At 36.6% G+C, this 22,875-nt stretch overlaps 1 long non-coding RNA gene across 6 annotated transcripts in view; it reads left to right on the forward strand.

The window, feature by feature from the left end:
* The window catches only part of LOC133246262 (uncharacterized), a 508,266-nt gene that overhangs the window by 242,542 nt on the left and 242,849 nt on the right, over positions 1–22,875 (forward strand). For all 6 annotated transcript variants that reach the window (XR_009735984.1, XR_009735987.1, XR_009735983.1 and 3 more), the window contains exons 4-5: positions 756–793; positions 3,235–3,316. This is a non-coding gene — a long non-coding RNA (uncharacterized LOC133246262). The remainder of the gene's footprint in view (positions 1–755; positions 794–3,234; positions 3,317–22,875) is intronic.

Here is a 22,875-nt window from a genome sequence, read left to right on the forward strand (position 1 = left end):
CCTAGAATGTGAGAGTCAGGTGAGGGCCAAGTAAAACAAAATGTAAAGTTTCAGAGGAAATTGAAATTATTCAAAATGGAAAAAAGAAAGAATTTAATTAAAGGCTTAAAATGTGCTGAAACTGTTCTTTCATTCTTTTCTGGATATCAGTACATTGGTTTAAGCCTAGAAAACAAAGTATACTGAGTTGTTGAATAAGGAGACATGGTTTCATATTCATTTTGCAAGAGTAGAATAACCAAATCACTAAAATGAGAAAGAAGAGCCTGAAGGATTATGCCTCTTCTTGAGACTGAAGCAATTATCTCTCAATATCTGAAATTCTGCTTCTTTGTCAAAATGCAGTTCAAAAGTTGAGTCCTCCGTGAAGTATTACTTCTGCTTTGGAAGGCTTATCACATCTCCCTCTACACTCTCTTAGAATTGGGTTAAAGCGTCTGCCTGGAATGTGGGAGACTCAGGTTCAATCCCTAGGTCAGGAAGATCCCCTGGAGAAGGAAATAGCCACCCACTCCAGTACTCTGGCCTGGAGAATCCCATGGAGGGAGGAGACCAAGGATCAAGCAACACGAGTATCACCTGGAAACTTGTTAGAAATGCAAATTCTCAGATTCTTCCCAGACTGTCTGAGGCAGAAACTCAGGGGGTGGGATCCAACAGTCTGTTAAGTCCTCCAGGTGTTTCCAATCCCCACTAAAACTTGAGAACTATGGCTTTCGCAACTCGTACAATATTTCATTTCTGTTTTATTGTAGCTTGCAACGATTCCTCCACTGGCTCTCCAAGGCTTTAGGTATGTCTGTTTAGTCTTTTTTTTTTTTTTATCTTGAACTCCTCATATTGCTAAGACCATGGAGTTTACAGTATTTTGCATTCAGTATTAATGAATATTTGCTGTTAAGTTGATATTATACTTGACTTTGGTATGTCAGTACATTAGTTGTAAAATATATATATTGGATATTTTCCCTAGAAAAATAGCAGAGTACTTGAGAAAATAATTTTACATATTTTCTCTTGATCCAGTGAGTCCTTAAAAAAAAAAATGACACAGGTTTTCAAAGTCTGGTATTCCTTGTACCATCCTCAGAGAAGGTTCCTTAGTGATTCTGCTGTGTGCTTCTTATCCTCTTGGTAAAATTGTAATGATTGACCACAAGCTTTGAAATCAGATCAATAGAAATTTTGCCCCAGCCCTGCTACATTTTCTCTGTGCTTGTTCAACGTACTTAACCTTTATATTCTTGAGTTTCCATCTGAAAAACAGGGTATAATGCTCATTTTGCTAAGTTCTTACAAGATTTAAAAGTAAAAACTGTCACATGTAAAGTAATCAATAAACATAATGCTGTTATTTAATTTTTGGCTTTATTATTATCAACTTGAGGAAAGAACAGATATACATTTTCTACTGTGAATAATTATAGTATGTTCAACTGATTATTCTAAAAGTACTGCATAATTGCTCTACTGTGAAAGAATATAGTATTTCTGCACTAGGGAAAAAATACCTGGACAATGGTTTATTCTCTAAATTGTCCAATTGATGAAATTACTTTTTTCTAAAGACTGAGTTGTTACAAAACCCTTAAAAAGAGACAACATGCTGTTTAAGAAAGAATTGTAGACTTGAAATCAGAAGGCCCACATTAGAGTCCTAGTTCCCTTCTCTTCATGGTTAGGATTTGAGTTAGGTTACAAATCAAGGTGCAAGTTACTTAGCAATCTGAACTTCAGTTTTTCACCTTTGTAAAATAAAACCAATAAAAATTTGTAAATTAGTTAATTTCATTGAGTTGCTAAAAGAAATAACAAAACCATAAATGTAAAAGTTGTAAAGTAGTACATAAATACAAGGTGTAAAAACACCTTGCTGTGGCTATTATTATAATTATTATAAAATTGAGTTTCTCTGCTACTCATTATTTGCTAGTTTCTTGTATTATGTGGACATGGTTTGTTTTGGAGTCCAAGTGAGAACAAATTGAGTAATATTATTTTAATTAATTTATTTTTAATTTTTATTTTATATTTGAGTAGAGTTGATTTACAGTGTTGGGTTAGTTTCAGGTGTACAACAAAGTGATTCACTTTATATATATATATATATACACACACACACACATATATTTACACACATATATCCATTCTTTTCCAGATCCTTTTCCCATATAGGTTATTATAGAATATTTAATAGAGTTCCTTGTGCTGTAAATTAGGTACTTGTTGGTTATCTGTTTTATATATAGTAGTGTGTATATGTTAATCCCCCTTCCATGTTCTTATTGATGTACTCATACCCGCGAAGAATGGGGTTCAGAACTTTGAAACATAGTGCATGTGCTAATAAAATGCTATTGGACACAAATGACTTGTACTCTGACAACTGACCCTGCTTGGATTTAAATTGGTGTCCATGAGGCATGTGGCATTGCACTGTATCATGCAGGGCTATCAGATTCTCTGCCTTTGAAGGGAAAACGTATTTTCTGGCTTACTGTCACTGCAGTCCTAGTTAATCAGTTCCCTGGTGCTTCTCTTTATGACTTCAGGCTGTGCAGTAGTTCCGCAGTAAAACTACATTCTCACAGGGCTTTTGATTTTATTTGAAGTTCTCGTGCTTATGCTTGAGTTTTCTATTTCTTAATATTTATGAATGGCATATGAGCTTGATGGCAGTTTTAGAATCAGCCAAGAAGTCCCCCAGGATGTCTGATCTGGCTGTTTTTATAAAAGAACAACCACCAGCAGCCCCTTTCCTTTGCTTGCTTTGGAGGTTAAATCAACAAAACCATAAGATACACACCTAAAGTTTGGAGCTTCTCCTGCTTTTTTAATTGAGGGTTAGAGATAGATCCTTTGTAACCTAGAGATAGATACTAAATGTGATGCATACATCAAGGAAGGATTCTCTAGAAAGGTAGACAGAAGGACAAGCTTGCCCCCCTACAGTACAAGACTTTGATAAGGCATGATCTCAGTCATTGGGAAGATAGCTCAGGACTGAAGTAATTTCCAAAACCCAGCTGGGATGGACTATCCTGACCTGGGTACTAAGGAATGCAGAAACATAGGCTATGGCCACAGGAATAATACAGTAAGGAAATACAGAAAAGCATGAGAGGACACTGGAAGTAACATTAATCTAATTATGTAGTATATTATGTTTCTTCTGTATGATTTTCTGTGTCTTCCAAATTTCATGTAGTGAACATGTATTATTTTTCTCAACAGGACAAATGTGCAGTGAGACAGCAGAGCAAATAGTGTAAGTTCTTACAAGATTTCTTCCTTCTCCATTCCTGTATTTCCAGAGGTGAGTGTAGTGCCTGGATCCTTGTCGGCACTCAATAAATATTTGCTGAGTGGAAGAATTAATTCATCTTGAAAAAAACTGCAGAAAAATATGCCTCATATGGGGCTTCCCTGGTGGCTCAGTGGTGTTTACTACTGCCAATGCAGGAGACATGGGTTCAACCCCTGGGTCTGGAAGATCCTCTGGAGAAGGAAATGGCAACCCACTCCAGCATTCTTGCCTGGGGAATCCTGTGGACAGAGGAGCATGGTCCATGGTGTCGCAAAAGAGTCAGACATGACTTAGCGACTGAACAATAACAACAACAACGCCTCATAGGATGATGAATATATTAAAAATATACCAATGTATAACATTACAGTATGTGTGAAGTCATTGGATGGTTTTAGTCATATGAGTGATATAACCTGAATTATGCTTTACAAAAATATCACTTTGTATACCATGCAAAAGTGACCTTTGGGGGGAAAAAACAGAAGTGCTTGACCATTTGAAAGCTATTCTAGACAAAAAAAATTATAAGTTGAACTGACGCTGTTAGTAAGGAATGGTTGCTGTTAACTGTAATTTTGCATAACAATGCAATTATTGTTAGCAGATTGGACATAGGCTATGGGGAACAAAGAGTGGTAAAAAAAATGACTGCAGATTTTTTGGAGTGAGGTGCAGGAACAATGATGTACCATTTCTTGAGAATAGTGATGGGGGAAAGAATAATTGGGGGAAAGTGGAGAGGACATAATTCTCTTTTGGTCATAATACATGTGAACTTCTCATTATGTATAAAAGATGCTCAGTTAATACTAATCTTATTATTTCTATAAATCTATATAGTTCAGGAGGGAAATCAGCACTGAAGATACAATTTGTGTGTTGTATAATCAATGAATATATTTACATTTAAACCAACATTTATACATTTAAACCAGGGGATTGGGTGATTCTGCAGATAGATAGATAAATAGATAGATTCACACACACACACATATTGAAAATTTTAGGTGAAGTCACTCAGCAAGATTGAGTGCTTTTTCTTAACAGTTCTCTGATGCTCAGGTTCAGGTGTGATTAGACAGACAGTTGGATTTAACCAAGGCTTACGGAGTGTAAAATGAGCATGACAGAGTGAGAACAGGAGAGTGGAGGGGATATGAAAAGGAGTGCTTTACAATTATGCCAAACACTCTATTGTATAATATGAACATTTCTCGTGTCTATCAATATTCTAATAAGAATATATCCAAATCGATTTATAACATATCCAAATGCATAACCATTTTTTTATGTCTGTCAATATTGATGATGTTTTCATAGCAGAACCCTTTGCACCTGCTCACATGTAAAATATGGCATGAAAAAGTGGACGTTGCTTTTTCCTGTGCTTATTTCAATAAAAGTTAATGAACTCTCTTCCTGGGTACCGGAAACCTTTTCTCTACAGTTTGACCAATGGTTTCTAAAATTGCTTTGTTCTTGAGTTGGAAGGTACAACTTTCTCATCTTCAGTCCAGAACTGGCCCTGCAAAAAAAAAAAAAAAAAAATCCAGTGGCATGCACTGAGAGGAAACACATGGCGAACACGTGCTGTCCTGTCTGGGGAAGGAGGCCTCCCTCCCTTCTTGCCCCACCATAGGACCCAACAGCATTCCGTTTGGGTTTGGGCCGGTGGCTAGCCCTGCCTCTCAGCCTTCCCTTTTCAGCTGCTGTGAATGCTCTGGTGAAGCCTGCAGAGGAAAACACATTTTACTAGAGAAAATCAAATCCCTGACAATAGACAAGAAGATTCACAGCCCCAGCAATTGATGATAGGATAACGTGTGGCTGACTTCATAACATGGCTGCAGTAAGACAAAATGTGCCAACTGTTAGGAAATGAAATGTAATAAACTTGCTATAAAAATAGATTTCGAACACCATAACGTATGGAGAAACAGGAAGCTGCAAAGGGAAAGTGGCAGGGCCATTAGAGAACTGAGTATTCAAGCTTTCATTAGACTTGGCTGCAGTTGGACATGTGCTCCAAGTTAGTGGTATGAACTGTTTGAGGACTGCTGAAGTTGACTCAGTTTTATTTAGGGGCCTTTTTTTCCTTCTTGTACCAGTATGCCATTGTAAATTAGGATTCTAACATTTCAGAAGTGCCCTTTTCCCTTTATAGCCAAACTTAAAATCCTCTTAGTGTCTGCCTGAAGCTTTGGGAGGTGTGCTCTTTTAGTCCACTAAGCAAACATTTAATTAATTAGCATTGTTGAGATGGAGCCATAAATATGTGTTGACCGAAAAGGAGGGAGGGCTTAGGGTTTCGGTTCACTCCTAAGTGAACAGGATGTGGACAATTCCCGTATTTGTGTGACATTTGTCCTGGACAACAGAGATGGTGCTCTTGGGACAAGTCAGTCTTATTTGCCTCATGCCACAGTGTGATATTTCATGACCTGAAGGTGGGAGTAAACCCTTCTGCATAAAGAAGGCAATAAACAAGCCAAGGAACTAGGGAGCTCTTCTTAATTTCCCTCTGGCATCCCAAGTAAAATGAATTGTAAAAGCCACACTGTTTGGAATGTAAAGACAAGGCCCAAATGTTCTTAATTTACTCCCAGGGAGCACTCAATCCAGCTGACTGTAACATAAGGAATTTAATAAAGTAAAAGCAAGTTATCTAGTCAAACCTCCTGCTGCTTTTTTATAATATCAAAATGAAAATAGGCTTAATTTGGTGTTATTGTAATCGAATTCATTATGATATCCAAACATGTTTTATGCTTTCCTCCCCTTGGATATGATGTTGCTGCTGATTGTATGGATGGGAAGGAGGTTAAATTGCTCACTTGTTGAATGCAGATTAATTCTTGATGCTGAGGAATTGCTCACCAAACTTTACAGATAATTTATAAACTGTTCATTTCTAATGGAAATATGCTGGATAAACTGAGTCATTTTATTTTATTTAATGAAGAGCTTATTAGACAATTTTATATACAAGGTTGTTATTAATCCAACATGAATTGTTTTTCTGTAAACTCACTGTAAGTACAAAAGATTAAAGTTGAAATTATCAACAATGGCTATGCATCCTGGTCTGCTAGGTGCTCTGCAGGCTTCCTCAGATGATATGAGTGTGCCCTATGCCCATGAGGCTGTTCAAGGAGACAAAGGAATCACATTAGACACTGAGCCTTAAAGAATACAGAGGACAACAGAAGTGTCAGCCATGAGTTCAGAGAGTGAATTCAAACTAATCCCTTGCCCACTCCAGTACTTTTGCCTGGAAAATCCCATGGACGGAGGAGCCTGGTAGGCTGCAGTCCATGGGGTTGCTAAGAGTAAGACATGACTGGGAGACTTCACTTTCACTTTCACCTTCCCCTCTTAAATAGAGAATTTAAGTTTTCCAACTTCCTACATGGTGGTGATTTCTCATATCTCTCATTTGCCTTTTTGAAGATTGTGATCAACCAGATTTCATTAAGAATAGTGAAGAAACATCATTAATTCAGAATAATCAGGCTGGCTCATCAGAATGTGCCAAACATAACAAGCTGATGCTAGTACAAAACTAGAGTTTAACATACCATAGAGAATGGGAAGTGATATGTATATGCTGTATTCTAAAATTCCCAAATGATGATAGAATAGGGTGTTGGCTAAAAATGTTAAGCATGGAAAGGATTATGATATATTGCCAGACAGAAAACTGCTTGTAATACATAATAAAATCATCAGTCAATACAGGGAAGACTGTGATAACTGAGAACATGGGTGAGATATACCTATAGATAAACGGGTAAGGCACAGCATCTGTAGAATGACAGTGATGACTTGATTCTTGATTGGATTGGTACCTTATGTATCAATCAATGACAAATTTATCTTTCCTGGTGGCTCAGACAGTAAAGAATCTGCTTGTAATGCAGGAGACCTGGCTTCAATCCCTGAGTTGGGAAGATCCCCTAGAGAAGGGAATGGCTACCCACTCCAGTATTCTTGCCTAGAGAATTCCATGGACAGAGGAGCCTGGCAGCCTGCCGTGCATGGGGCTGCACAAGAGTCAGACACTACTGAGCGACTAAGCACACACACTCACAATGACCAATTAAGGGAAGAGCAATTCCAGGGTGAAAGAGAGACAGAGCACAGCCAGTTCAGAATTCTTGGAGATAATTCTTTTCTGGTCACTTTCTAGGTGCCATGGGTGATGGTTGTTTGGACTTGCCATCATGCGTTTGTGTGTTGTGGGTTAGGATGAGACTTTTCTCTTTTGAGTCAGTAATTAGAATAAAAAGATCGCATGCCATCTTACTTTCCCTCCTCATACCTCCATTTGTGATGAAGGGTTGCTATTCTCCCAGCTAATAGATTGTGATGCCTTCCTTCTAGAGGAGCCCGACTTTGCCTTTGTTTTTGGTTCTTAAGTAGGCATGGAAATAAAAGTATTAGTTATTTACTCTAGATAGGACTTCGAGAATTCAAACCCAACACAGTATTTTAGGATTTACGTTCAAGGAGAAAGAAGTGACCATAGAGTTGATCTGATGAGGATAATAGGATATTGTCTGTCAGTCAAGATAAACTATGGCTAAGTTATCAGCAACCCTTAGGATATTTGAGTATGAAATAGGACTCTCTCCTTCTGATTCACCCTCAGTGCACTGCTAACCAACTGCAAGACCTCAGCCTACTGATGGAAGAGATTGCTAGTGGTGTAGTCTCAACAGCTAGATGGAAAGATTTTCTAAGTAAACAATAATAATTCCTTATATCTCAATGGGGGCTTCCCAGGTGGTGCTACTGGTAAAGAACCCTCCTGCTGATGCAGGAGATGTAACAGACATGGGTTTAGTCCCTGGGTCGGGAAGATCCCCTGGAGGAAGGTGTGGCAACCCACTTCAGTATTCTTGCCTGGAGAATCCCATGGACAGAGGAGCCTGGCCAGTTTCAGTCCATAGGTTTGCAAAGAGTTGAAAATGACTGAAGTGACTTGGCACACACACACACATATCTCAATGGGACTCTAGAATTTAAAGTAATCACCAACATATGCTATTTACTTGATTGTCAGTACAATCCCTAAACTATAAAATAAATGCAAATGGTAGGAAAAGTATACTCACTATTTCCTGATTTACTAAAACAGCTAATGATCTGTATGAGACAACATAAATCAATATTATATTGTATATCAATAACTCATTCATTGCCCTTCTAAATCAATACCAATATATATGACACTGTTTTATTAGGTTAGGAAGGAAACATACATGCATACTCTTCTAGAAACCAAGAACTGAAGATAGAAATTAAATCACACAAGACCACAAAGCAATTAGAAAGTGAGCTGAAATTAGAACTCAAAATTCTTACTCTTATTCTAATACTGATAAAGAAGATGGTCTCTGCTAATTATTTAATGTAGAGGCAGTCTGAGCCTGTATACATAGGCTTAGACTATAAATATGTATGTATATATGGTAGACACTAGCCACATCCTTCCAATTCAATATTTAACTACACATTACATATGATATTAAATTTAAAACTATCATTGACTTTCCAGGCAACATGTGGCATCCTTCTTTTCCAAATTTAAATCATTTCATTCTGAAAGTATAAAAAAGACCAGAGGCAACAGCAAGACTTAACTGGACAAATTTCTAAGTCAATGTTGCATTTGATTTCAATATTTTTGTCTTGTACTAGCATTTTAAATGTAAGGATATTAGATGAATAGCACAGAAAAGATAAATTGTCCTGAGGTGCCCTTGCTGGTGTTACAAAAAAGTTATTTTAGAAATAATTTTCTTTTTACATCAAAGCCTTTTCAAAGAGCTGGTTCAGGGAAGAATTTGATATTTACAAAAACTAGTATTTCTAAAACTGCAAAGCCCATGTTCTATTAAAAAGAATTCTCACTTCTCAAAAATTTAAAGAAGCCCAAGAGTGCTAAATGCAAAGCTCTTTTAAGTAAATGAAATGGACCAGCTGTGAGAAAAATCTGCACCATGATCCGGTGGAAAGCAATGGTCATAAGCTCTGCCTTAATCACTCTCGAGGCTTGTTTCCTTGAGAAGGAAGTAACATGAGACCTCAGTTTCCTCATGAGAGACCAAATGGGGTTGGACTCTATAATATGTAAGCATCATTTCAGTTTTAATAACCTATGGTTGTAAAGCCTACATTTTATAGCATTACATGTTTGGATTTGACTCCCTCACCAGCCTAGCAAATAAACTTGTTTTATATCAGTTCAGTTCAGTCGCTCAGTCGTGTCCGACTCTTTGTGACCCCATGAATCGCAGCACGCCAGGCCTCCCTGTCCATCACCAACTCCCGGAGTTCTCTCAGACTCACATCCATCGAGTCAGTGATGCCATCCAGCCATCTCATCCTCTGTCGTCCCTTTCTCCTCCTGCCCTCAATCCCTCCCAGCAACAGAGTCTTTTCCAATGAGTCAACTCTTCTCACGAGGTGGCCAAAGTACTGGAGTTTCAGCTTTAGCATCATTCCTTCCAAAGAAATCCCAGGGCTGATCTCCTTCAGAAAGGACTGGTTGGATCTCCTTGCAGTCCAAGGGACTCTCAAGAGTCTTCTCCAACACCACAGTTCAAAAGCATCAATTCTTCGGTGCTTAGCTTTCTTCACAGTCCAACTCTCACATGCATACATGACCACAGGAAAAATCATAGCCTTGACTAGACGGACCTTTGTTGGCAGAGTAATGTCTCTGCTTTTCAATATGCTATCTAGGTTGGTCATAACTTTTCTTCCAAGGAGTAAGCGTCTTTTAATTTCATGGCTGCAGTCACCATCTGCAGTGATTTTGGAGCCCAGAAAAATAAAGTCTGACACTGTTTCCACTGTTTCCCCATCTATTTCCCATGAAGTGATGGGACCAGATGCTATGATCTTCATTTTCTGAATATTGAGCTTTAAGCCAACTTTTTCACTCTCCACTTTCACTTTCATTCAGAGGCTTTTGAGTTCCTCTTCACTTTCTGCCATAAGAGTGGTGTCATCTGCATATCTGAGGTTATTGATATTTCTCCCGGCAATCTTGACTCCAGTTTGTGTTTCTTCCAGTCCAGCGTTTCTCATGATGTTCTCTGCATATAAGTTAAATAAACAGGGTGACAATATACAGCCTTGACGAACTCCTTTTCCTATTTGGAACCAGTCTGTTGTTCCATGTCCAGTTCTAACTGTTGCTGCCTGACCTGCATACAGGTTTCTCAAGAGGCAGGTCAGGTGGTCTGGTATTCCCATCTCTTTCAGAATTTTCCACAGTTTATTGTGATCCACACAGTCAAAGGCTTTGGCATAGTCAATAAAGCAGAAATAGATGTTTTTCTGGAACTCTCCTGCTTTTTCCATGATCCAGAGGATGTTGGCAATTTGATCTCTGGTTCCTCTGCCTTTTCTAAAACCAGCTTGAACATCTGGAAGTTCACGGTTCACATATTGCTGAAGCCTGGCTTGGAGAATTTTGAGCATTACTTTACTAGCATGTGAGATGAGTGCAATTGTGTGGTAGTTTTTAGCATATCTACCCAGATTTTACTGAAAACATTTCTTCTCCTTTTTTGCCCATAGACCTCAGCTTTTTGAAAAATTCACCCATGTATTTCTGGAGATATTTGTTTGCATGTGCTTGGTATAAACCTCAGTCTTGCCAGTGGCCAGGGCTGTTCACTGAGTCTCTGTCAGGGACACTCAGCTCCACCACACCTACCAAAGCCTTGCTGTTGCTCTGCTGGTCAGTTGCCATGTTATCCAGACACTGTCTCCTGGAACTCCCAAGCTGTACACCTTTGAGATCCAAGACTATGATGTATTTCCTACAATCTCTCTGCCTCAGAACCAGTTTAGAAATGCCTTTTTTTCTTACGGCTTCAATCCCAGTCATGGGCCTGGACTGAGGAAAAGGGTGGGAAGTATTTATCTTTCTTAGTTATAGAACTCATGCAGAAATCTACTTCTCACAGATTCCTTTTCCACCAAAGCAAATTATCAGTGCCTAGATTCCTGAGAGGTTGTGGAGCCCACAAAAGCCATTTCAATTTCTGCCAAATCAAGGCTTCTCTTTTACTGAACATTCAAAAGTATTTGTTGGTGGGAATAAATATTTTAGAATGGTTCATAACACCTCTAATAATTAGCTGCAATCTTCTTAATAAAGGGACAGGCAATTAGCACAAGGACACATACCTTCAGATTAGAAGTATCTTGTTCTTGTATCACATTGATTTTCCTATTGCAGAGTCTTTCATCTACGATTTACTCTTAGGACACTAAATTTTCTATCATTATCTGAGTGATATGGATCGCCACTATCAAGTAGATGTTCATAAATGGGACTTCAACTTTAGAAAGAGGAGGTAATACTAATATAGGCATTGATTTAGAAAGGCAATGAGTGAGTTACTCATTACTCATATATATTACTCATATACATAAAATACTTGATATATATAACTGTCTCATATATATGAGCTGTTTTAGGTAAGCTGGGAATAGTGGGTACAATTTTCCTACCATTTATATTTATTTCACAGTTCAGAGGTTGTACTGACAATCAAATAAAATAGCATATGTGTGAGTTTACTTTAAATTTTAGAGTTACACTTAGATATAAGCAGAAGATATTAAGAAGAGGTGGCAAGAATACACAGAAGAACTGTACAAAAAAGGTCTCCATGACCAAGATAATCATGATGGTGTGATTACTCACCTAGAGCCAGACATCCTGGAATGCAAAGTCAAGTGGGCCTTAGGAAGCTTCACTATGAACAAAGCTAGTGGAGGTGACGGAATTCCAGTTGAGCTATTTCAAATCCTAAAAGATGATGCTGTTAAAGTGCTGTACTCAATATGTCAGGAAATTTGGAGAACTCAGCACTGGCCACAAGATGGAAAAGGTCAGATATCATTCCAATCCCAAAGAAAGGCAATGCCAAAGAATGCCTAAACTACCGCACAATTGCACTCATCGCACACGCTAGTAAAGTGATGCTTAAAATTCTCCAAGCCAGGCTTCAGCAATATGTGAACCATGAACTTCCAGATGTTCAAGCTGGTTTTAGAAAAGGCAGAGGAACCAGAGATCAAATTGCCAACATCCGCTGGATCATGGAAAAAGCAAGTGAGTTCCAGAAAAACATCTATTTCTGCTTTATTGATTATGCCAAAGCTTTATTGTGTATCACAATAAACTGTGGAAAATTCTGAAAGAGATGGGATACCAGACCACCTGACCTGCCTCTTGAGAAATCTGTATGCAGGTCAGAAAGCAACAGTTAGAACTGGACATGGAACAACAGACTGGTTCCAAATAGGAAAAGGAGTACGTCAAGGCTGTATATTGTCACCCTGCTTATTTAACTTCTATGCAGAGTACATCATGAGAAACACTGGGCTGGAAGAAGCACAAGCTGGAATTAACATTTCCGGGAGAAATATCAATAACCTCAGATATGCAGAAGACACCCCCCTTATGGCAGAAAATGAAGAAGAACTAAAGAGCTTCTTGATGAAAGTGAAAGAGGAGAGTGAAAAAGTTGGCTTAATACTCAATATTCAGAAAACTATGATCATGGCATCTGGTCCCATCACTTCATGGGAAATAGATGGGAAAACAGTGGAAAGAGTGTCAGACTTTATTTTTGGGGGCTCCAAAATCACTGCAGATGGTGACTGCAGCCATGAAATTAAAAGACACTTGCTCCTTGGAAGGAAAGTTATGACCAACCTAGACAACATATTACAAATGAGAGACATTACTTTGCCAACAAAGATCCATCTAGTCAAGGCTATGGTTTTTCTAGTAGTCATCTATGGATGTGAGAGTTGGACTAAAAAGAAAGCTGAGTGCTGTATTGGTGTTTTTCTTTCTGGCTTATTCACTCTGTGTAATAGGCTCCAGTTTCATCCACCTCATTAGAACTGATTCAAATGTATTCTTTTTAATGGCTGAGTAATACTCCATTGTGTATATGTACCACAGCTTTCTTATCCATTCATCTGCTGATGGACATCTAGGTTGCTTCCATGTCCTGGCTATTATAAACAGTGCTGCAATGAACATTGGGGTACATGTGTCTCTTTCAATTCTGGTTTCCTCAGTGTGTATGCCCAGCAGTGGGATTGTTGGGTCATAAAGCAGTTCTATATCCAGTTTTTTAAGGAATCTCCACACTGTTCTCCATAGTGGCTGTACTAGTTTGCATTCCCACCAACAGTGTAAGAGGGTTCCCTTTTCTCCACACCCTCTCCAGCACTTATTGCTTGTATAGAGGGATGGTATGGGGAGGGAGGAGGGAGGAGGGTTCAGGATGGGGAACACGTGTATACCTTTGGAGGATTCATGTTGATATATGTCAAAACCAATACAATATTGTAAAGTTAAAAAATAAAGTAAAATAAATTAAAAAAAAAAAAAAAGAAAGCTGAGTGGTAAAGAATTGATGCTTTTGAACTGTGGTGTTGGAGAAGACTCTTGAGAGTCCCTTGGACTGCAAGGAGATCCAACCAGTCCATCGTAAAGATCAGTCTTGGGTGTTCATTGGAAGGACTGATGTTGAAGCTGAAACTCCAACACTTTGGCCACCTGATGCAAAGAGCTGACTCATTGGAAAAGACCCTGATGCTGGGAAAGATTGAAGGTGGTAGGAGAAGGAACGACAGAGCATGAGATGGATGGCATCACCGACTCAGTGGACATGGGTTTGGGTAAACTCCAGGAGTTGGTGATGGACCGGGAGGCCTGGCATGCTGCAGTCTGACTCTACAAAGATTTGGACATGACTGAGTGACTGAACTGAACTGAACTGAGATATAAAAAATTATTATTAGTGGTAGTAGTACCATTAGTATTAATCGCAGATAAACTATTCCCATCTGGCTTCTGAGGCTACTCTGCTAGTAGTCCCTTTTATTTGTATGGCTTAGTGGAAAGAGTTTGAAATTTGCAGTCATACATCAAATTTGACTGTACCCCTCACTGTATGGCAGAGTAAGTTATTCACAGTTTGAACCAATTTTCTCATCTATTAAGTGGAGATAATAAGTCATAGCTTGTATAGATTCTCTGAAGATTAAATGAGCCATAATATTAAAAGTACTTGATACATTAAATCTTAACAAATGTCATATATCTGAAGGGGTTCTTTTCCCTAGGTTTCTTATAGATTATCATTACCTCTTAGGATTTAGGAAGTGCAGAATGTCACTGTGTGACATTTATTGTGAAAGTAAATTTACCTCTCTGGTCTGTAGATAGCTTAATGGGAAAATATGAATGTTGGCTTCAAATGATATCTAAAGTCCCTGGAGTTCTACAATTAGTGATTCCAGAGTTTTAAAGGTTTAATTCATTAATTAAATAATATTATTTTTTTTCTCTTTGGTACCTGTCAAGTCACTTTAAAAACTATTATCATACTCCATTTATTTTCTAATAAATTTTTGACAAATTAGACATTCAAGAAATCCACTGAGTTTTGTTAAATTAAACCTATATAATACTGAGAGGGGTTTGAAAAAATAAACTCTTGTATTATGATTATCACACATATTATTTAATGAGGGATCATACAGAGTTTCCAGATGCTACTTATTTTTAGTGGGAGATGATAATTAACTTTATTCTACCTATCAGGCAATGCAGTATAGGTTGTTTCCTCATTTATCTTCATTGCTCTATGTACACAAAAATTAACTGACTAAAATCAATCATTTTATTTTTTATTGAATATATTTGTATCCATGTTATGTTAGATTCAAGTGTACAACATAATGATGTGACCTTTAATTACATTAAAAATTATGACCACAATGAGCCTAGTACCCATTTGGCCTCATACAAAATTATTACAGTGACCATATTTCTTATGGTGTATATTACATCCCTATGACTTATTTATTTTATAGTTGGGAGATTGTCTCTAAATCCCCTTTATCTATTTTGCCTGATTCCCTAGCCCCGTGTGGACTTCCTCTCTGTGAATGTGTTTTCATTTTGTTTGTTTTGCTTTTAAGATTGCACATATAAGTGAAGTAATGGGTATTTGTCTTTGTCTGACATATTTCATTCAGCACAATACCCTCTAGATCCATCAGTATTGTCACAAATGACAAGATTTCATTTTTTAGGATGAATAATATTCCATTGTGTGTGTGTTTATATCTATACATACCACTTCTACTCCCATTCATCTATCAGGGGACACCTAGGTTGCTTCCATATCTTGCCTTTTATAAATAATGCTACAGTGAATAGAGGGGTGTAGAAATCTTTTTGAATTAGTGCTTTTGTTTTCTTTAGAAACATAGCCCATGGCTGAATTGTAGGACCATATGGTAGTTCTATTTTTAATGTTTTGAAGAATATCCATACTGTTTTCTGTAGTGACTGTACCAATTTATATTCTGACCAATAGTGTATCAAGATTCCCTTTTCTCTGCATCCCCACCAGCACTTGTTATTTGTCCTGTATTTGATGATAGCCATTCTGAAAGATATAAGGTTAAATTTCATGGTGGTTTTGATTTGCATTTTCCTGATAATTAATGATGTTGAGTATTTTTTCCCATATGTGTTGGCCATCTGTGTGTCTTCTTTGGAAAAATATCTTTTCAGGTCTTCTACCCATTTTAAAATCAGATTTTTTTTGGATACTGAATTGTATGAAATATTTGATATTTTGAATATTAACCTTTGAATATTTGCCTTATTAAATATATTGTTTATGAATATATTCTCCTACTCAGTTTGCTGTCTTTTTTGTTTTGCCATGCAAAATCATTTTAATTTGTTGTGTTAACATTTATTTTTGCTTTTGTTTCCCTTACTTGAGGAGATATATCCAAAAAATACAGCTAAGACTGATGTGAAAGAACATATTGCCTATATTTTCTTCTATAAGTTTTATGGTTTCAAGTCTTACATTTAAGTCTTCAATCTATCTTGAGTTTATTTTTATATATGATGGGAGTGAATGGTCCAGATTTATTCTTTTCCATGTAGCTGTCCAGTTTCCCCATATAATTTATTGAAAAGGTTGTCTTTCCCCCATTGTATATTCTTATCTCTTTTATCATAGGTTATTTCATATTATAAATTATATGGGTTTATATCTGGGCTCTCTGTTCTGTTGATCTATTTGTCTATTTTTTTTGGGAGGAGGGCTATTTGAAATCAGGAAGTGTGATACATCCAGCTTTGTTCTTCTTTCTTAAATTTGCTTTGACTAATTTAGGTCATTTTTGTTTTCATATAAATTTTAGAATTGTTTCTTTTAGTTCTTTAAAATTATCAATGAGATTTTGATAAAGATTGCATTAAATCCATAAATTGACTTAGTTAATATGGATATTTTAATAACATTAATTCTTCTAGCTTATGAGCTGAGCATGATATAGCTTTCCAATTATTTGTATCATTTTAAATTTATTTCATCAACATTGTATAGTTTTCAAAGTATAGGTCTTTCACTTCTTTAGTTAGATTTACTCCTAGTTATTTTATTCTTTTTAATATAACTGCAAATGGCATTGTGTTTTAATTTTGGTTCCTGATAGTTTGTTATTAGTATATAGAAAGGCAACAGATTTCATTATGCTAATTTTTTATCTTGTTTGCTGAACTCATTGATTAGTTCCAATAGTTTTTTTTATGGAATCATGAGTGTTTTCTATGTATAGTATTATGCAATCTGCAAAAAGTTACTTGTCAATTTGAATTCCTTTTATTTCTTTGTTTCATTGTTTAAAATATACCTTTAAAAATTTTATTAAAGAATGAAATGAAATAATTTAATTGAAGAATAAGAATTATATAGTTTTCATTAAGTAAAGTTTAAAAATTAGAAAACAGGTAAAAATAGAAGCCATTCATCTGTACCTTCATATCGCTAATGTAGCCACTATTATTATTTATACTTGAGCAATGTCATTTTCTGGCTTTAAATTAGTCAGGTATTCTCTTCTCACTTATTTTGATGATGAATTGCTTAAATGCATTCTTTTGGCATTTGTGAATAACAGATTTTTAGACAGGCAGGAATTAACCTAAATTTCATGTGACTATCTGAGACTGAGTACCACTTACTGGAATTTAAAATGATTGATAACAATATAACAGAATTTTATCATGTAGAATTCAAGTAAACGTATTATAGTATATAGAGCTTGAAACAGATTAAAATGTTGTGACATTTGGGAGACATCCAAATCCCAGCTTTTATAACTCTTTCAAAGATACCTGCTGACCTATTCAGAAGAGTGAATTCACAACCCAAATATCATAAATTCCCTTTCCATGTCCTCAAGCACTAGAGAGAAGCAACACTCGTGTTAATATAAATTTTCTTTGCCACCTTCCAAACTTTATGACCTTTCCATCCTTGACCTAATTATATAAGACAAACAGTAATTATTTTGCCTGTAGGTTTGCTTATCTCCTGGAATTGCACGGAAAGAATGGGTAATCATAAATGTAAGAATAGAGAATAGAAGGCATGGGAAGGAAACAGAAAGTGGTTATTTGCTTCACAAAAGCATTCGTTAAAAACAATTTTTAAAAGTCTTACTTATTTTCTTCTGAAAAGAATGGTTGGATTTATTCACAGAATTTTTTTAAACTAGTAAAATGAGGGATGTTGGATTTGGAATTATGGTGTGTTTACAATCTATGTGGTCTGCCTATTCAAGAAATATTTATTGAGTTAAGTTATTTCTTATTTGAGAAATATTTTATTGCTTTATCTTTTATAAACACTTTTAAGCAAGTATTCTGTGCTTAGTTGCTCAGTCCTGTCTGACTCTTTGTAACCCCCATGGACTGTAGCCTTCCAGGCTACTCTGTCCATGGGGAATTCTCCAAGCAATAATACTGGATTGGGTTGTCATATCTTCCTCCAGGGGATCTTCCCAACCCAGGGATCAAACCCAGGTCTCCCACATTGCATACCATCTGAGCCACCAGGGAAGCCCAAGAATACTGGAGGGGGAAGCCCAAGAATACTGGAGTTATGGGTAGCCATCCCTTCTCCAGGGTATCTTCCTGACCCAGGAATTGAAACAGAGTCTCCTGCATTGTAGGTGGATTCTTTACCACCTGACCTATGGGAGAAGTCCTTAAGCAAATCTAGTTGCCTTATTTGTGGAGGCGTTGTTTAATACTGACCCTGGTGGCTCAGATGGTAAAGAATCTGCCTGCAATGCAGGAAACCCAGATTAAATCACTGGGTCAGGAAGACCCTGTGAAGAAGGAAATGGCAACTCATTCTAGTATTCTTGCCTGGAGAATTTTTGGTGGGCTCCAAAATCACTGCAAATGATGACTGCAGCCATGAAATTAAGACGCTTGCTCCTTGGAAGAAAAGTTATGACCAACCTAGATAACATATGAAAAAGCAGAGACATTACTTTGCCAACAAAGGTCTGTCTGGTCAAAGCTTTGGTTTTTCCAGTAGTCATGTATGGATGTGAGAGTTGGACTATAAAGAAAGTTGAGCACCAAAGAATTGATGCTGTTGAACTGTGGTGTCGGAAAAGACTGTTGAGAGTCCCTTGGACTGCAAGGAGATCCAACCAATCCATCCTAAAGGAAATCAGCCCTAAATATTCATTGGAAGGATGATGCTGAAGCTGAAACTCCAATATTTTGGCCACCTGATGTGAAGAAGTGACTCCTTAGAAAAGACCCTGATGCTGGGAGAGATTGAAAGCAGGAAGAGAAGGGAATAACAGAGGATGAGATGGTTGCATGACATCACCAAAACATGAGTTTGAGCAAGCTCTTGGAGTTGATGTTGGACAGGAAAGCCTGGTGTGCTGCAGTCCATGGGGTTGCAAAGAGGTGGACACAACTGAGCGACCGAACTGATTGATTACAGATAAAGATTTCAAATTTTATCCTTACATCTCTAGGAGGGGTTTCCCTGGTGGCTCAGTGGTAAAGAATCTGCCTGCCATGAAGGAGATGCATATTCGATCCCTGGTTCAGGAAGATCCCGTGAAGCAGGAAATGGCTAACCATTCCAATATTCTTGCCTGGAAAATTCCATGGAAAGAGGAGCCTGGCGGGCTACAGTCCATGAATATTTTCTATATACTTTTATCTGATTAAGCTGTGTCATTGACTTGCTTTTTATTGATCTGCCTAGTTTATTTGGTTGAAAATAACAAGATAGCACTTCAGAAGCAAGCTGTATATTATAATAAATTTAAATACACCCATGGCTGATTTGTGTCAACATATGGCAAAAACCACCACAATATTGTAATTAGCCTCCAATTATAATAAATAAATTAATTAAAATTTATAGACAATCCGTAACATGTATACAGATTACTGTGAATTTACACACACACACACACACACACACACACCCTATAAATATGTGGACATAATGTTGAATGTTTTCTTTTTTAAACACTTGTTAATTTTTTCCTAACATGTTTGTTTGAACTCTTAGTAATTTATTCAGTTGCATTTGATAAATGACTCATGAAATTACATTTTTTATCATTTAGATACAGCAATACAGTATTGCCCTAGGTTAATTTACTATATCCAGTAATTTTTAGTAGAACAATGCCTCCTGGCTAACGAATATTTTAGGCTGATTTCCATTTCTGTATAATCTACTCTTCTTTTGAATAGTCTTTATATAAGAAATATGTAATACATTAATCTCTGGAAATGGGGAACCAGCAATAAAAATATGATGTTTGCAGAGTTTTTTCAGTTTGAAAAGTTGTTTCAGCCAGTATTTTATAGAGATTTTTAGTTCATCACTTTAAAATATTTTAAGTAAAAAATAGCTTCCATTTATTGAGTACCTATGTTAAAATCCTTTTTGCACCATTTATTAGGTATATGAACTTGGAAAAATTTCATAATATCTGTATATTTAAATTCCAGCATCTGTAAATCAAGAATGATCATACTAATGATGTCATAGGTTTTATGAAGATTGTATAAATTAATGCATGTAAAACACTTAAAATAATCATTGACAAATAACAAGCACTTAGTATTTATCATATTGTTATTTTACATGATTAAGACTAGGTTTCTGTCTTGTAAGTGTTAGGGCAATCTGATTCCAACTTCACATGTGTGATAAATATTTATCTCTTTGGATTTTCTGCAAGGTGTAATGTTATAACCCTTTTCCCTTGCTTCACTGGTTTTAAATACCTTACTAAACTTCCAAGGATTCACATCTGTTAAGGTTTGTTTAAACATCTCCTATGAAGCTCATTCCTTGTAGACACCTTATCTTTTTAACATATCTTCTCAACAACAATATTTTAAAGTCAGAAAGATTTATAATTACCCAATCCCTTTCAGAGTATGTGGTTGGTTGATAATTCTATTTCTTCCTCTTCATCATCATTCCATAAATGAAACACTGGATTACTTGGATCATAGAAATACTGAGTGAATTATTATTCAAATTATCTTACTCTTTCCAATGTGTTACCTTTGTTAGCCATAACTCACCCATTTAATATTCAGTTTTAATTTTTTTAGAAACTTTATATACCTTAGCAGCTAAAGTTATATTGGAAGGATTACTGAAATGCATGATTTTTTAAAACTGTTACAAATGATATGCATTAGTCTTTTCCTAAATTACCTACTTGTTCTAGAAAAATTCAAATTTGATTGGCACAATTTTCATCTCTCAGAAAAAAAGCAGCTTTCACCAAGGAAAAGTGAAGCTTCATTCTACTGAGTATCATTACAGAACTCTTGCCCAGAACTGAAGCTTCCTAAAATTCTAAGAAAGCTTAACTGAATGTTCTGTCCTGCAATGATAATGAGAGAGTTAAGTCTTTCCTGATACTCAAAATGACTTAGTTTTTTGTCTTAAACATTTTGATAAAGCAATATTTATGCATTCAGAAATTAATTTATACTTTGAGATATATATTTTGATTCAAAAATCAAAATATGGGAACAAAGTCCAACTTATTTCATTATAACTATAATGTATAAATATATCTTTTAGCATTTCAAAGCATAACCTTCCTGAATAGAATCAGTTCAGTTCAGTCCAGTCATTCAGTCATGTCTGACCCTTTGCAACCCCATGGACTGCAGCACGCCAGGCCTCCCTGTCCATCACCAACTCCTGAAATTTACTCAAACTCATGTCCATTGAATTGGTGATGCCATCCAACCATCTCATCCTCCGTCATCCCCTTCTCCTCCTGCCTTCAATCTTCCCAGTATCAGGGTCTTTTCAAATGAGTCAGTTCTTCGCATCAGGTGGCCAAAGTATTGGAGTTTTCCGCTTCAGCATCATCCTTTCAATGAATATTCAGGACTGATTTCCTTTAGGATGGGCTGGTTGGGTCTCCTTGCCATCCAAGGGACTCTCCAGAGTCTTCTCCAACACCACAGTTAAAAAGCATCAATTCTTCGGTGTTCAACTTTCTTAATAGTTCAACTCTCACATCCATACATGACTACTGGAAAGAATATAGCTTTGACTAGACGGACCTTTGTTGGCAAGGTAATGTCTCTGCTTTTTAATATACTATTTGTTTATAATAACTTTTCTTCCAAGGAGCAAGTGTCTTTTAATTTCACGGCTGCAGTCACCATCTCCAGTGATTTTGGAGTCCCCCAAAATAAAGTCTGTCACTGTTTCCACTGTTTCCCATCTATTTGCCATGAAGTAATGGGATTCGAAGCTATAATCTTAGTTTTCTGAATGTTGAGTTTTAAGCTTACTTTTTCACTCTCCTCTTTTACTTTCATCAAGAGCCTCTTTAGTTCTTCGCTTTCTGCCATAAGGGTGGTGTCATCTGTATATCTCAGGTTATTGATATTTCTCCCGGCAATCTTGATTCCAGCTTGTGCTTCATCCAGCCCAGCATTTCTCATGATGTACTCTGCATATAAGTTAAATAAGCAGGGTGACAATATACAGCACTGATGTGCTCCTCTCCTGATTTCAAACCAGTCTGTTGTTCCATGTCCAGTTCTGTTGCTTCCTGACAGATGATTCTTTTATCTTTCCATTTTGGGGATACAAAAATTTGTATTTTTCAGGATAAATGAAGGTTGTAATTACAAAGCGCTTTGCATTTCGGAGAATCTGCCTGATTCTATAAATAGTTTGTGACCCTACAAATAGTGTATACCAAAGTATCAAGAGTTTGGAGTGACCTCTCCACAAAATGTTTTGGAGGCCATGTAGAGGGAAGTTATTTCCATTTTGACCAAAACAAACAAACAAACAAACAAAAAAATGTCAGCTTCAGCACCTTTGGAGTCACTGTGATGGCCAGGAATCAGAAAGCTGAAAGCAAGAATCCAAGAGTTTTGGTGAATTTTACCTAGTTTAATTTAAAAAAAAAATAGTATGCTTTTTACAAAATTGTGGTGCATTAAAAATCTCTCTCTTTTTACTTCACTCTTCTCTGTATACCTTGGTATACCTTCATGGTGTTTTTCCATTCTGTATTTATTTTATAGTCTTTTCTTAAAATAAACTGCCTTTATAAAATTGAGATACCTATGTTCTCTGACTTGTGTTCTGACT

The sequence above is a fragment of the Bos javanicus genome, chromosome 4 (assembly GCF_032452875.1).
Source record: "Bos javanicus breed banteng chromosome 4, ARS-OSU_banteng_1.0, whole genome shotgun sequence".
Lineage (NCBI taxonomy): Eukaryota > Metazoa > Chordata > Mammalia > Artiodactyla > Bovidae > Bos > Bos javanicus.